The sequence below is a fragment of the Hakea prostrata genome, chromosome 1 (assembly GCF_041222555.1).
Source record: "Hakea prostrata isolate BN-2017 chromosome 1, UWA_Hpros_2, whole genome shotgun sequence".
In the NCBI taxonomy this organism is placed as follows: Eukaryota; Viridiplantae; Streptophyta; class Magnoliopsida; order Proteales; family Proteaceae; genus Hakea; species Hakea prostrata.
In genome coordinates, this window is record NC_142600.1 from 11,640,772 (window position 1) to 11,654,907 (window position 14,136).

Sequence of the window (14,136 nt, forward strand, 5' to 3'; positions counted from 1 at the left end):
CGCGCCCCCCCCCGGGTTGGTTACTGTTGCTTGTATCTCAAGATATCACGCAAGTATACGTATCGCAATCAAGTAATAAATGATAAGTAAAGTATCGATCCCACGGAGAATTATATCCTTAACTTTCAATGTAAAAATAAAATTGATTTAAATGAAATTAACAAGGTTGATTGGTGTTTGTCTAACTAATTAACCAAATGACAGGTAAAGAAAACTAAGGAACTAAAATGTAGATTTGAGCAATGGAAGAAACTTAATGAGTGACAAGTGTGTTAGGAATCAAGTTTCCCTTCCCCCTGAATTTTAAAACACAAATACTAAAGCAATACTACAACCCCAAGATAAATCAAGAACTTGGAATGAATGGCAATATGGTATTTTCCAATACACATAAGCTAGCATCCTAAATCAACATCAGCATATTCCTATGAAGAATTGAATTAAGAATGCAATTTAAACCCAATCCAATCAATGGTAATGTGAGGTAATTGGGTATTCCTACCCAACCTACTAATTAACACAACCTAATTAAAAATGATGCTAACTCACACAATTCAACAAACACCTAGACTTCATTAATTTTCCAATTAATGAAATCATAACATTCATTCAAGAAAGATCATTCAAGAACTGAAATTAGTCAATATAACATGCTGAATTCATTAACAATAAAGTGGATTGCAATAAAACTAAAGAACACATGATTAGTTACATATCAAAATTCAGGTTTAGGTACTACTATCATCCCAACACAGCTAAGATTTAGCCCATAACAGAATTCAAATGCATAAAACCAAGTATAGTTGACATGAGACTAGAAAATAAGAAGATAGAGTTATAAAAACAAGAATAAACTAAGGCTTCAATGCTTCCACATGAGCTCCAGCTTTCTTCTTCAGCAAATCAGCAACTCCAGCAGCTCCTTGCTTCCACAAGAGCTCCAGCATTCGTTCTCTACCTCTTTCCTCTCAGCCAAGTCTCTATTCCCAACCTTGGTCCAATGTCTCCTCCCTTCTCTTTGCCTCTCTTCTCTTTCTTCCATAAATGTCTTCAATCATTAGGTTATATTCTGGCTATAGGATTAGAACCTTCCTCCTGAGATCAAGGGCTGAAAACCATCATGTATTTACAAGAATTTAGCCCACTTAAGTTAGCCCTTTTTGGTCAATTCCATTTGAATTGGATCTGAGAATATTCTACTCCGTTGTTGTAGCAATGCAGCAACAACTCTACAACAAAGTTAGAGGACATGTTCTTCTATTATGAATCTTCACCTACATGTTCAAGAGAAAGAGAAACAGTCAAATTCATCCATAAAAAGAAGGGAAATTCATGCAATGTGACAAAAATGAACTAAACAAAATGCAACATGTTGAGACTAAATAAAACAACACCTAATGAATACTATCACTAAAACAAAGACAAAATACTCCTAAATCAAGCCATCTCAAGTATAAAAGTTATAAATCTTAACTCTATTTCATAGAGTTATCACACCCCCAAACTTAAGACATTGCTTGACCTCGAGCAATAAAGACAAATGAAAACAACAATTAACTACTAATGAAAGCATGAGGAAATCAAAAGAAAAGAAAAGCAAATAACCCGGCTTAAGCATGCAATAGGATGAGTGTTAGATGAAGTTGCCTCTCAATCTTTTTCTAAATTTTCAGATCCAACACATCTGGCCAATAACACTTAGATGTCATACTTTACTCATCAGGATGCTCTCAAGTGTGTGTGTGAAAGTTAAGGATTTTGCCCCAGATCATCCTAGTCTAGCTGAATCATGGTCATCAAGTTTAGTTCATTGATCTAATATGTTGACCAAATGATTACCTCTCCACTAATTAGGAATCCATATCTTTTTACAACCCCAAGAACTTGTTTCATACTCTTTTGAGCATTTGACCCCCCCAAACTTATTCTTTATGAACTTTTTTTTTTTTTTATTTTTTTATTGTTGTCATCTTGCCTTTTTACGCGAATATCGCTCATTTGTGATGAAGATACCCGGTTACTCAACAAGATCACAAACAAGAGTGCCTTGCATGCTCATATTTCGGGCCACTGTTGACGTCAAAAATACACATGGGTTACATGCATATTCCTGGTTACTAGGTTGCCCAAAACAGCGGAACATTATTCTCATTTTCTTTCTCTCTCTTTTTTTTTATATTTTTATATTTTTTTATTTTTCATGCTCATATTTTAGGCCACTGTTGACGTCAAAAATACACATGGGTTACATGCATATTCCTGGTTACTAGGCAACCCAAATCAGCGGAGCATTATTCTTTTGGGGAAGGGAAGGGGTCAAACCTCAATCAATATTCACAATGTACAAAGTTCTTGGAAACAGCCAAATGGGGATCCCTAATGTGTAAGTCTTGAAGTTCTCATTTAACCAATTCTAAAATCCTAAAACTCTCACATTGATCCAACTTTCCCCAGGTTCTCTAGAGCTTGAAATATCACTTGGTGCATCAATAATATGGCATCACAGACATGAGTAAATGCAGACATCAGATCATTATAGCAGAATTGTGCTAAGATTTCCAACAAAATCAGAGTAAGAGGCACTGACATTCGCATTCCTTAACAACCATCCAAATTTCATGAAAAGCCAGATTATCTACACAAAACATCTACCCAAAACAACTACTCTAAAACTGGACAGCAACAAAAGAAAGCAACCACAAAAGAAAGCTGACGAAAACTAAGCAACTAGGAGCATCCATAATCATAAAGATCACATATGCAATTATTGAAAAATTGCAAAGCTTACCCCCAAACTAAAGAGGAGCAAGTGTCCTCACAAAAAAAGAAAGGAAAAGAAAGTAAGGGAATCAAAAGAAAACAAAGTAAAAGAAGAGAGAGAACTTCCCTGAATAAGCTAGGCCTCATCATCATCATCTAAGGAATGGAACTCATCATCAGCAGTAGGCTCAGCATGGGAGAATTATCTTCATCCATTGAAGCACTAGAACTAGGGTCTGTTCTGCTCTTCTTCTGAGGGGCCATTTCGAATGGAGTGCACAAGGTTGGCCCCTAACAACCACTATTGAAGTCAAACAAACACTAAAACAGACCTTAGCTAACAAAAACACTATAACAACTAATCAAACAAATTGTAGAAAATAAAAAAAAAAAAAAAAACTAATCAAACAAACACTAAAACATACCTTATCTAACAAAAACAGAGACACCATAAAAGTAGAAAACAAGAACAAACAATTAACAAACAATGAACTATAACTAAGCAAACAAAAACAAAACACTAACAAACAAATTCTATGTTGTTTTAGGTGCAAATGGCAAGCACAAAAACAGAGGATATGAGCATAGGGTAACGATGACCCAGAAATGCTGTATTGGTGTGTGCAAGTGATTGTAGCTCCAAAATAACACCTAAACAAATAAGAAAAGTTGTATATACCCTAACGAAAACATACACTAAGACAAAGATAAGAACAAACACATAACCCACAAACCACAAATTGAACATTCAACAAAAACACAAAGAAATCGTAAAGTTCAAAAATATAGAATGAAAGAAAAGAAATGGGGAGAACACTTAGCTGATGTGGTGTAGGGAAGATGGAAGGTCGAAATACCACAAAAACATGCCCGAAACCCAAGACAAAGACCGGTAGTCCTCTCGAGAAGTGATTCGAGGATGGAATGGGGGAAAAAGTTAGGGTTTTTGTGAAAAGAAAAGATTGCTTTGGTGGGTGAATGTAGGTAAATGGAGGTGTGAAAGTCTTTGAAAAACAAAAAATGGAAGAGAAGAGGAGGATGAGTTGCAGTGGAGGAGACGATGGAGCTGTGAGAGTCGATGAAGTGAGCTGAGTGTTTTGTTGGATTTCGGTTTGAAATGAGAGGTTTTATGGGTTTGGGTTGGTATTGGTTTAGAAGGGTTTAAAAAAAAAATGAAATGGGTTCGAATCAGGATGGGTTCAAAGATGGTCTAATAGAAGTTTGAAGTGTATTTTTGATGGGTTGGTTGGGTTTGAGATGAAACCGGGTCGGGTGAGTGGTTTAATCGTTGTTGTAGCTTTGCTGCAGCTTTGCTATAGCAACGAACACAGAATGTAAGTTTCAACAGAGAATGTAATGTGTTAACAGAACATGCAAGACCCGTAGCTGAGGATCAAAACTTTGTAGTAGCATTGTGGCCACATCGCTACTACAAAGATAGTGAAATTTGCTGGATATTGAAACATGCTCTGTTCAGCAGTTTGATTTGATGATAAGTTTGGCAAAACACCCAAGCACTCTCTGTTTGTTCCCCACACTCCCTGCACATCAAAGACACCTGTCAGCAAATTATCTGTCAGTGCTTTTTTTTTTTTTTCATCACACATTATGAACTACCCATGACTTTATTAAACCCCTAATGAACTACTAGCACACAATTTACTAAAAATAATGAAATCTAAGTGACCTCCCTTCTTTTTAAGCCTCTTGAAGGATGATTGAAGATTTGTCCCACTCCAATGGTGCTCCCCAATAATGCTTGATCCACTGCATGCTCTAGTTCCCAAGGCCATTTAATGATTTCTTCTTGTGCACCTTCCATAATTGGACTCAAACTCCTCTGATGCTTCATGTACCTGTTGCAACATTCCTCCAACCAAATTTTAAGCTTTAATACTGAAGGACTGATCCCGTTGATCTCTACTATACTCCATCCCATTGCTCTTCTACACTTCGTCAACACTTCAAGTAGCATATCTTCTTGCTCCTTTGTTAGTAGTGCTGAAACAAAAACATGGAATGTTTTGGTTGCATCCAAATGGGCATACTGAGAGTGTTTTGAAAGAGGTGTGAACTCTAACATAGGTGGCTCTTCAATTGATGGTTTAGGGGCTTTAGTTTCAAGCTCAGATAATACAAGAGACTCAAATCTACTCCCACTCAATGCCTTAGCTGGTCTTGCCTCTAACAAATCCATATATCTACTTGCTTCATCATCCACTTGTTCAATTTCTATTGCCAATGAAAGCTCTAGTGGGTTTTTAATACACTCTGTCTCCAACTCTTCGGAAACCAGCTCTTCAAGGACATCCATAACAAAGCACTCTTCTATTGCATCTGGAGATCTAGGATTTTCTGTATCACATGGCAATGATCCTTGAGGTCGATTACTTAAAGCACTAGCCAGCTGTCCAACTTGATTCTCCAAATTTCTCAATGAAGATGCTTGACTTTGAATCATTGCATCATTCCTTGCCATATACTCCTTCAATAAAAGCTCTATTGATGAAGAGGGTTCCATAGGTTGAATGTTCACTTGCTGTTGAGCACTTGGAAGCGGATGAGGTCGAAGCAGGATGGAAGATGGGCTTGCATACTGTCCTTGAGCATTCCAAGAGTAGTTAGGGTGCTGCCTCCAACCAAGATTATAGGTGTTGGCATATGGGTTATTGGCATTGCTGAAATTACCATCATAGTAAGCTAATTCTGGGTTAGATGGACAGCTATCAAAGACATGCTCCCCACCACAATATGTACACGAGATTGCTGTATGTTGTTGAGTTTGTACAGCTGTAGGCAAGTTTACGGATTTTAACACACTAGTTAGGGATGACACTTGTGAAGTTAAAGTTGTCACTGCATCTAACTCATAAATCCCTGCCACTCTCTTATTTGCAGCACCTCTCTCAGCTGGCCATTGGTAGTTGTTGTTGGCCATTCTCTCCAAGATCTCATAAGCTTCATTGTAAGACTTTGCCAATATAGCCCCATTTGCTGATGCATCCACTATGGATCGAGTTTGTCCACTTAAACCATAGTAGAAAGTCTCCATTTGAATCCAATGAGGAATACCATGGTGAGGACATTTACGCAAGAGCTCCTTAAATCTTTCCCATGCCTCATACAAAGATTCACCATCCAACCGTTGAAAACCAATGGATATCATTTCTGAACTTGGCATTCTTTGATGCAGGGAAGTACTTCATCAAGAACTTCTCTACTAAATCATTCCATGTGGCTATTGATTGTGGAGGTAAGGAGTTCAACCATGCTCTTGCTCTATCCCGCAATGAATAAGGGAATAGCTTCAATCTCAAAGCCTCTTCAGTTGCTCCCGGTATCTTGAAAGAGTCACTTACTTCCATGAAGAGTCTAAGATGGAGATGAGGATCTTCTCGTTGGCATCCCACCGAACCGTCCTATAGTCCGAAGCATTTGGAACATCACAAGCTTAAGCTCAAAATGTAATGCATGAATTTTTGGCCTTACTATACTTGGATTCAGCTCATGCAACCTTGGGACAGCATATCCTCTAATGGCCCTATCTCTATCATCACCCTCAGCTGCCATATTATTCTCATTATTATTCAACCCATATCTCATTGCTTCAGCCATTGTTTGACCTGCTGCTAAACCTCTCTCGCTCCTTCTTCTAGCTCGAAATGTCCTTTCTATTTCGATGTAAAAGGGTGCCAACTCTTGATCAAGCAGCGTGTTCATACAAGGGTAAAAGCACCTGAGAATAAAAGAAGACTAATATCAAAGCAAAGAAATTTCAATAGATAAAACAAAAACTTACTTCTACACTAATTATCAAAGACAAAATTCCCCGGCAACGGCGCCAAAAACTTGTTGCTTGTATCTCAAGATATCACGCAAGTATACGTATCGCAATCAAGTAATAAATGATAAGTAAAGTATCGATCCCACGGAGAATTATATCCTTAACTTTCAATGTAAAAATAAAATTGATTTAAATGAAATTAACAAGGTTGATTGGTGTTTGTCTAACTAATTAACCAAATGACAGGTAAAGAAAACTAAGGAACTAAAATGTAGATTTGAGCAATGGAAGAAACTTAATGAGTGACAAGTGTGTTAGGAATCAAGTTTCCCTTCCCCTGAATTTTAAAACACAAATACTAAAGCAATACTACAACCCCAAGATAAATCAAGAACTTGGAATGAATGGCAATATGGTATTTTCCAATACACATAAGCTAGCATCCTAAATCAACATCAGCATATTCCTATGAAGAATTGAATTAAGAATGCAATTTAAACCCAATCCAATCAATGGTAATGTGAGGTAATTGGGTATTCCTACCCAACCTACTAATTAACACAACCTAATTAAAGATGATGCTAACTCACACAATTCAACAAACACCTAGACTTCATTAATTTTCCAATTAATGAAATCATAACATTCATTCAAGAAAGATCATTCAAGAACTGAAATTAGTCAATATAACATGCTGAATTCATTAACAATAAAGTGGATTGCAATAAAACTAAAGAACACATGATTAGTTACATATCAAAATTCAGGTTTAGGTACTACTATCATCCCAACACAAATTAAGATTTAGCCCATAACAGAATTCAAATGCATAAAACCAAGTATAGTTGACATGAGACTAGAAAATAAGAAGATAGAGTTATAAAAACAAGAATAAACTAAGGCTTCAATGCTTCCACATGAGCTCCAAATTTTCTTCTTCAAAGAAATCAACAACTCCAAAGAGCTCCTTGCTTCCACAAGAGCTCCAAAGATTCGTTCTCTACCTCTTTCCTCTCAGCCAAGTCTCTATTCCCAACCTTGGTCCAATGTCTCCTCCCTTCTCTTTTGCCTCTCTTCTCTTTCTTCCATAAATGTCTTCAATCATTAGGTTATATTCTGCTATAGGATTAGAACCTTCCTCCCGAGATCAAGGGCTGAAAACCATCATGTATTTACAAGAATTTAGCCCACTTAAGTTAGCCCTTTTTGGTCAATTCCATTTGAATTGGATCTCGAGAATATTCTACTCCGTTGTTGTAGCAATGCAGCAACAACTCTACAACAAAGTTAGAGGACATGTTCTTCTATTATGAATCTTCACCTACATGTTCAAGAGAAAGAGAAACAGTCAAATTCATCCATAAAAAGAAGGGAAATTCATGCAATGTGACAAAAATGAACTAAACAAAATGCAACATGTTGAGACTAAATAAAACAACACCTAATGAATACTATCACTAAAACAAAGACAAAATACTCCTAAATCAAGCCATCTCAAGTATAAAAGTTATAAATCTTAACTCTATTTTCAAAAATTTTTCCCCCCCCCCCCCCCCCCCCCCCCCCCCCCCCCCCCCCCCCCCCCCCCCCCCCCCCACCCCCCCCCCCCCCAACTCCCTCCCCCCCCCCCCCGCGGGCGCGCCCCCGCCCCCCCCCCCCCCCCCCCCCCCCCCCCCCCCCCGTTATTCACCCCCCCCCCCCCCCCCAACCGGGCAAAAAAAAAAAGAAAATCCCCCCCCCACCCCCCCCGCCCAAACCCCGGGAAAACAACCAATAATCCGGGAAAGTGTCAAAGGGCAACATTGGAAATATCCCATACTATCCCCAATGATGTCCAAGGACAGAAATGTCAAAAGGACATTACCCAATCCCAAATCATACCTAAACAATCACAATCATAATTCAGTCATATCATCCACGACAAATATCTCATCAAATAGAAGAGTATAATAAGACAAGATTAAATGAATAAGAAACATACATGAATAAGTATTCATTCATGATCAAGTACATAAAGTAAATAAGGAAATAAGATCCTACTATACTTACAACATTCATATCATAATGGAAACTAACATAACAATAGCTAAATCATGCATTCATGTCATAATACATAAAGACATGTAAATAGGCATATTGTGAGTTGGAATACTCACCTCGAAATCCAAACTTATAGTCTTCAAATAAGAAATCAGAGAACAGATCCAAAATCACCTAAACAAGCTTGACAAAACATGTATAGGTCATAAGAAGTGATTCCAAAAGATTGGAGTCAAAACGGATCAAAAACAGAGTTGCTGTCACTGCGGGTTGATTAGCTGGATTGAGTGCTCCAGTCGACCCAGGCAATCTGCCCAAGAGCAAATCCGAAAATAAAAAGAGAATCTTGATCCGAAACCTATGCTACACAAACCGGAATGCGACGAAACTTGGAGAGATTGTCTAACACAATAGTCTAAGACTAAAAAGCATAATTTAGACATCAAACCACCATTAAAACCATTACTTACTAATTTGAAATCATAGTTTCTATTTTGGAAAACAAGACTTTCTAATTTGGAAAACAACATGGTTTTCATTGAAAACAAGCAATGAATGAAAGAGATGAACTAGAGATGATGAGACCTCATTCTAGTATATGAACACAGTAAATCAAGAGTAAGAATGATCATAGAGATGCATCTAATATGCTAGAAGAAATTGAAATAAGAACATGATCATAGTTTAAGAAGAAATCATGAAAATCATGTAGAGAATGAATATGAAATCATAACATATAGAATGAGAAGAGATTGTAGAAGATATGATTGTAGAGATGCAATATCTTCCTCATAATCTCAGATCAGGGAAGAGAATGATCCTAGTAAGAATGAATCAATAGCATAATAGATTGAATACTAACCTTTGATTGAAGAACAAGAGAGAGAAAGCTTGAGAGTTGAATGTAGATCTTCTTCCACACCAAAGGAGGCTTGGAGATGAGTTTCCTTCGTTCTCTAGGTGTTTTGGAGGCTAGGGATACTAAAAACACGAAGTTATGAGGTATATATAGCAATAATGACCTAAACAGAAGATTCTGCTCGAATTCTGTTTACTTGGGTCGAGTGGGTTGGGTTGATTGACCCAGTCGACCCAGCCAGTCGACCCAGGGTGACAGCATAGCCTAAAACAAGGATTTGAGGGCCTTTCTCTTATCGGAATCAAACGAAATTTTAAACACAACAACTATAACTTACCTAGCATAGGAAAATGGCTTTAAATCATATCTAACCATGCTCTAAGGTCATCAACCAATCTTCTCTTCATCAAGGTGCATTCTCTTTTCTAAATCAACCAAGCTCTTCAAGTAGGGAATTCCATCATCGATTTCTATGGGTTTTCGAATCTACACTAAGGGAGAGGTCCGACTTGACTTCCTAGGACCTTCTAAACATATCAACACCATACTCAAGGTCCAACTTCATGGTCAAACATCAAACAAGTTCTTCTTCATCCAAAACAAATAGGGTGTCTAATTTAGGTTTTGGGCTGGATTTCACAGTAGGTCTTATAATGCCTTTACTTAGAGATTTCTGGAGAAATTCTATAAGTCTGAGAAGGAACTCAGTCAAGTTTTAAACCAATGCCTTGTAGAAGGACCCACACGGTTTTTAAACCGATGCCTTTACTTAAAGATTTCCGGAGAAATTCAATAAGTCTGAGAAGGAACTCACTCGGGTTTTAAATCGATGCCTTGTAGAAGGACCCACACTGTTTTTAAACCGATGCCTTTACTTAAAGATTTCCGGAGAAATTCAATAAGTCTGAGAAGGAACTCACTCGGTTTTAAACCGATGCCTTATAGAAGGACCCACACGGTTTTTAAACTGATGCCTTTTGATTTATCGCTGGATCTGCTCCTTGAATGTGTTGTATGATGCCCCCAATCAAAAGACAGTATGTTGAAAAACTGAAAATTGTATTGATTGAGTTTGAAATTTGTTACATCGTGAACGAAAATAATAATCTTCAGGATAATATTTCTTCAGATGCCTGGCATTCCACGAACGATCCAACTCTTTCTAGGTTGTCAAGTTCTTGAGCTTGTAAGCTCCCAAACCGACTGGTTTGACAACCATATATGGTCCTTCCCACGAAGGGTCCAATTTCTTCTGATGGCGTGGATATGAAGCTAAGGTATTTCTCAATACCATTTCTCCTGCTGAGTACCGACGGTCTTTTACTCGGGAATTATAATGTGACGCTATTCTCCTTTGATAATGTTGAGTTCGTGCTATTGCTCTCGTACGAACCTCATCCAACAAATCAAGTGTATCAAGCAGTCCTTGTTCATTCGCTTTTTCTTCGAATTCTCTGTCCCGTAACATTCCAGCCATTACTTCCACAAGTGCCAAAGCCTCAGATCCATATGCCAGCTTAAAAGGAGATTCTCCTGTAGGTGTCCGAACCGTAGTTCGGTAGGCCCACAGGACATTCTGCAATTCTTCGACCCATAAGGCTTTATCAGCTTCGAGTCTTCTCTTTATTCCCTCAAGTAGTGTCTGGTTTGTAACCTCTACCTGACCATTGCTTTGGGGATATGCCACTGATGACATACGATGCTCGATCAAATAAGTTGCACAAAATTGTTCAAACTGAGGACAGTCGAATTAGGTGCCATGAACGGTCATGATTATTTTTTGGCATCCCGAACCGATATATAATCAATTCGAGTACGAACTTCTCCACCTTTTTTGCAGTGATGGTTGCCCGCCCGACGCCTTGGTGAATTTGCCCATGATATCAATTCCCCACATCGCAAAAGGGATGGGATCTAGAATCGAAGTCATGGTTTCAACTGGGCGTTTAGAAACCGTGGCATGGATTTGACAATTGCCACATCGGCGAACGTACTCCATAGCAGCCTGTTGGAGTTTAGGCCAGTATAAACCAAGCCTCAAAACTTTGTGTGCCAAGGCTCGACCACCCATGTGAGCACCACAAATTCCTTCATGCACTTCAGCCAGAGCTGACTCTTATCCTTCAGGACCCAAACATCTCAGGAGGGGTCCAGAGTAAGATCTTCTGTATAGCCTCCCATTTTGCATAATGAATCGTGCCGACTGTAGTTTGATTAATCTCGCCTCTTTCAGATCCTCTGGTAATTTATCATCTCCCAGATATTCAATTATGGGATCCATCCAGCAATGCTCTGCTTCAATATAGGAAATTTCCTTCTCGTGATAACTTGGAAACATTATCTCTTCGATGTAGACCGAAGGGTCTAAATTCTTTTCTTTGGCATTGGCTAATCGGGATAGCTCATCTGCCATTATATTTTCTTTTCTTGGAATCTGACATACTTTCAGATTTCTGAACTCTTTCTGCAATACTTGCACAATTTCTTGATATTTCTGTAACCGGGGCTCCTTAACACCATACTCCCCCTGTACTTGGTTGACAATAAGCTGAAAGTCATTGTAAATAGTTACGTTTGCTATTGCCAAAGATTTTGACAATCTAAGTCCAGCTATTAAGGCTTCGTACTCTGCTTCATTATTACTTGCCTCAAATGCAAATCTTAGTGCATACTGAATAATGAATCCTGCCGGGCTTTTCAGGAGAATTCCAGCTCTTGCCCCATCTTTGTTACTTGATCCATCCACATATACCTCCCAGATAGTCGGGATGGTGGGCTCGATAACTTCTTCTATGGGTGCACGTCTCTACTACAAAGTTGGTTAGTGCTTGTGCTTTGATTGTCTTCTAGGCTTAAAGCTTACTTGGAACTCACTGAGTTCAACCGACCAAGCCACCATTCGTCCAGATAAATCAGGTTTACGAAGAACTTTACTAAGAGGAAAAGTAGTAAATACCTCGATGGAATGAGCTTGAAAATATGGCCGTAGTTTTCTAGTTGCTATCATAAGAGCTAAAGCCTGCTTCTCAATCTGAGAATATCGAGTTTCCGCGCACAATAATACATGACTGACATAATATATTGGCCATTTCTTCTTATCCTTCTCTCGAACAAGAACTGCACTTACCGCTGAAGGTGATGCTGCCAAATATATCTGTAAAACTTCCCCCTTCTTGGGTCGAGATAATAGCGGTGGTTTCCCTAGTGTCTCCTTCAGTTCCTCGAAAGCTTTCTGACACTCATCGGTCCACTTTGCCTCCTTGCTTCCCCTCAGGTCTTTGAGAGCTTTGAAAAAAGGTAGGCATTTTTCTCCTGATTGTGAGATGAAACGGTTCAAAGCGGCTACTCTCCCCGTTAAGCATTGTACATCCCGAACAGTTTTGGGGGCCTCCATGTCAATTAAGGCCTGTGTTTTGGCTAGATTAGCCTCAATACCCCTTTGTGATACCATGAAGCCCAAAAATTTGCCTGACGAGACTCTGAAGGCACACTTCTCTGGATTCAGCTTCATCTGGTATTTTCGTACTACTGAAAATACCTCTGTTAAATCTTCTATGTGTCTCGCTCTTGCAATGCTTTTTACCAGCATATCGTCAACATAAGCTTCGACAATTTTCCTTATCAAATCCTTGAATATTTTTTTGATAGCTCTTTTGTAAGTAGCCCCTGCATTCTTCAAGCCAAAAGGCATGACTTTATAATGAAAACTTTCACGATCAGTCATGAAAGCCGTAAATTTTTCGTCCTCCTTATTCATGAGGATTTGATTATACCCTGAGTAAGCATCCATGAAACTCAAGGTTTCATATCCTGCAGTTGCATCTATCAGCAGATCAATCCTAGGCAACGGGTAACAATCTTTAGGGTAAGCCTTGTTGAGGTCTGTGTAATCTGTACACATTCTCCACTTCCCGTTTGCCTTTGTGACCATCACGACGTTGGCCAGCCAGATGGGGCATTCAATTGGTTCGATGAAATCAGAACTCTTTAGCTTCTCTACCTCGTCTCAAACGGCTTCATATTTTTCCACGGAGAAATTTCTCCTTCGTTGAATAACTGGTTTCACCTTGGGATCTAGCCAAAGTTTGTGTTCTGCAACTTGCCTATCGATTCCTGGCATATCATCTGCAGACCATGCAAACACATCACTATTTTGCTGAAGAAAAGACTTTAACTCCCCCTTGAATTCTTCCAGCTGCTCAAATCCAATATAAGTAACTCTTTTCTCATCACCGGGATATAATTGGATTCGCTCCAATTTTTCTACTGGTTCGGGCCTTTGCATTTTTGCTTCATCCCGATCGTCTCGTACTTCAATCGGCAAAGCCATTGTCTTTCTCGGCCCTTCCTTATCCTTTAGATATGCAACATAACATTGCCGAGAAATTCTCTGGTCGGATGAAACCTGACCGACTCCCATATCAGTCGGGAATTTTACTTTAAGGTGCTTCGTTGAAATGATAGCACCTAACTTCGACAACAACGGTCTCCCAAGAATCACATTGTAAGCAAGGAGATCTCGGACCACCAAGAAATTTACCTGAATAGTTGATTCCTTTGGGAAACTTCCAATTGATAGGTCCAACTGGACCGATCCTTCCGCCACTGTAGATGATCCTGCAAAACCATATAGATGTGTGGATGAAGGCTCCATCAAGTCTTCACCCACCTTAAGTTTTTGATAAGCTGCATA

The 14,136-nt window shown here is 38.9% G+C and overlaps 1 non-coding gene across 1 annotated transcript; it reads left to right on the forward strand.

Annotated features, from left to right (window-relative positions):
* The first annotated feature begins 5,828 nt into the window (after positions 1 to 5,828).
* Positions 5,829 to 5,936, forward strand: LOC149027483 (small nucleolar RNA R71). The gene has a single exon (XR_016171287.1). It is a non-coding gene; the product is annotated as a small nucleolar RNA R71 (small nucleolar RNA).
* The last annotated feature ends 8,200 nt before the right edge of the window (positions 5,937 to 14,136 follow it).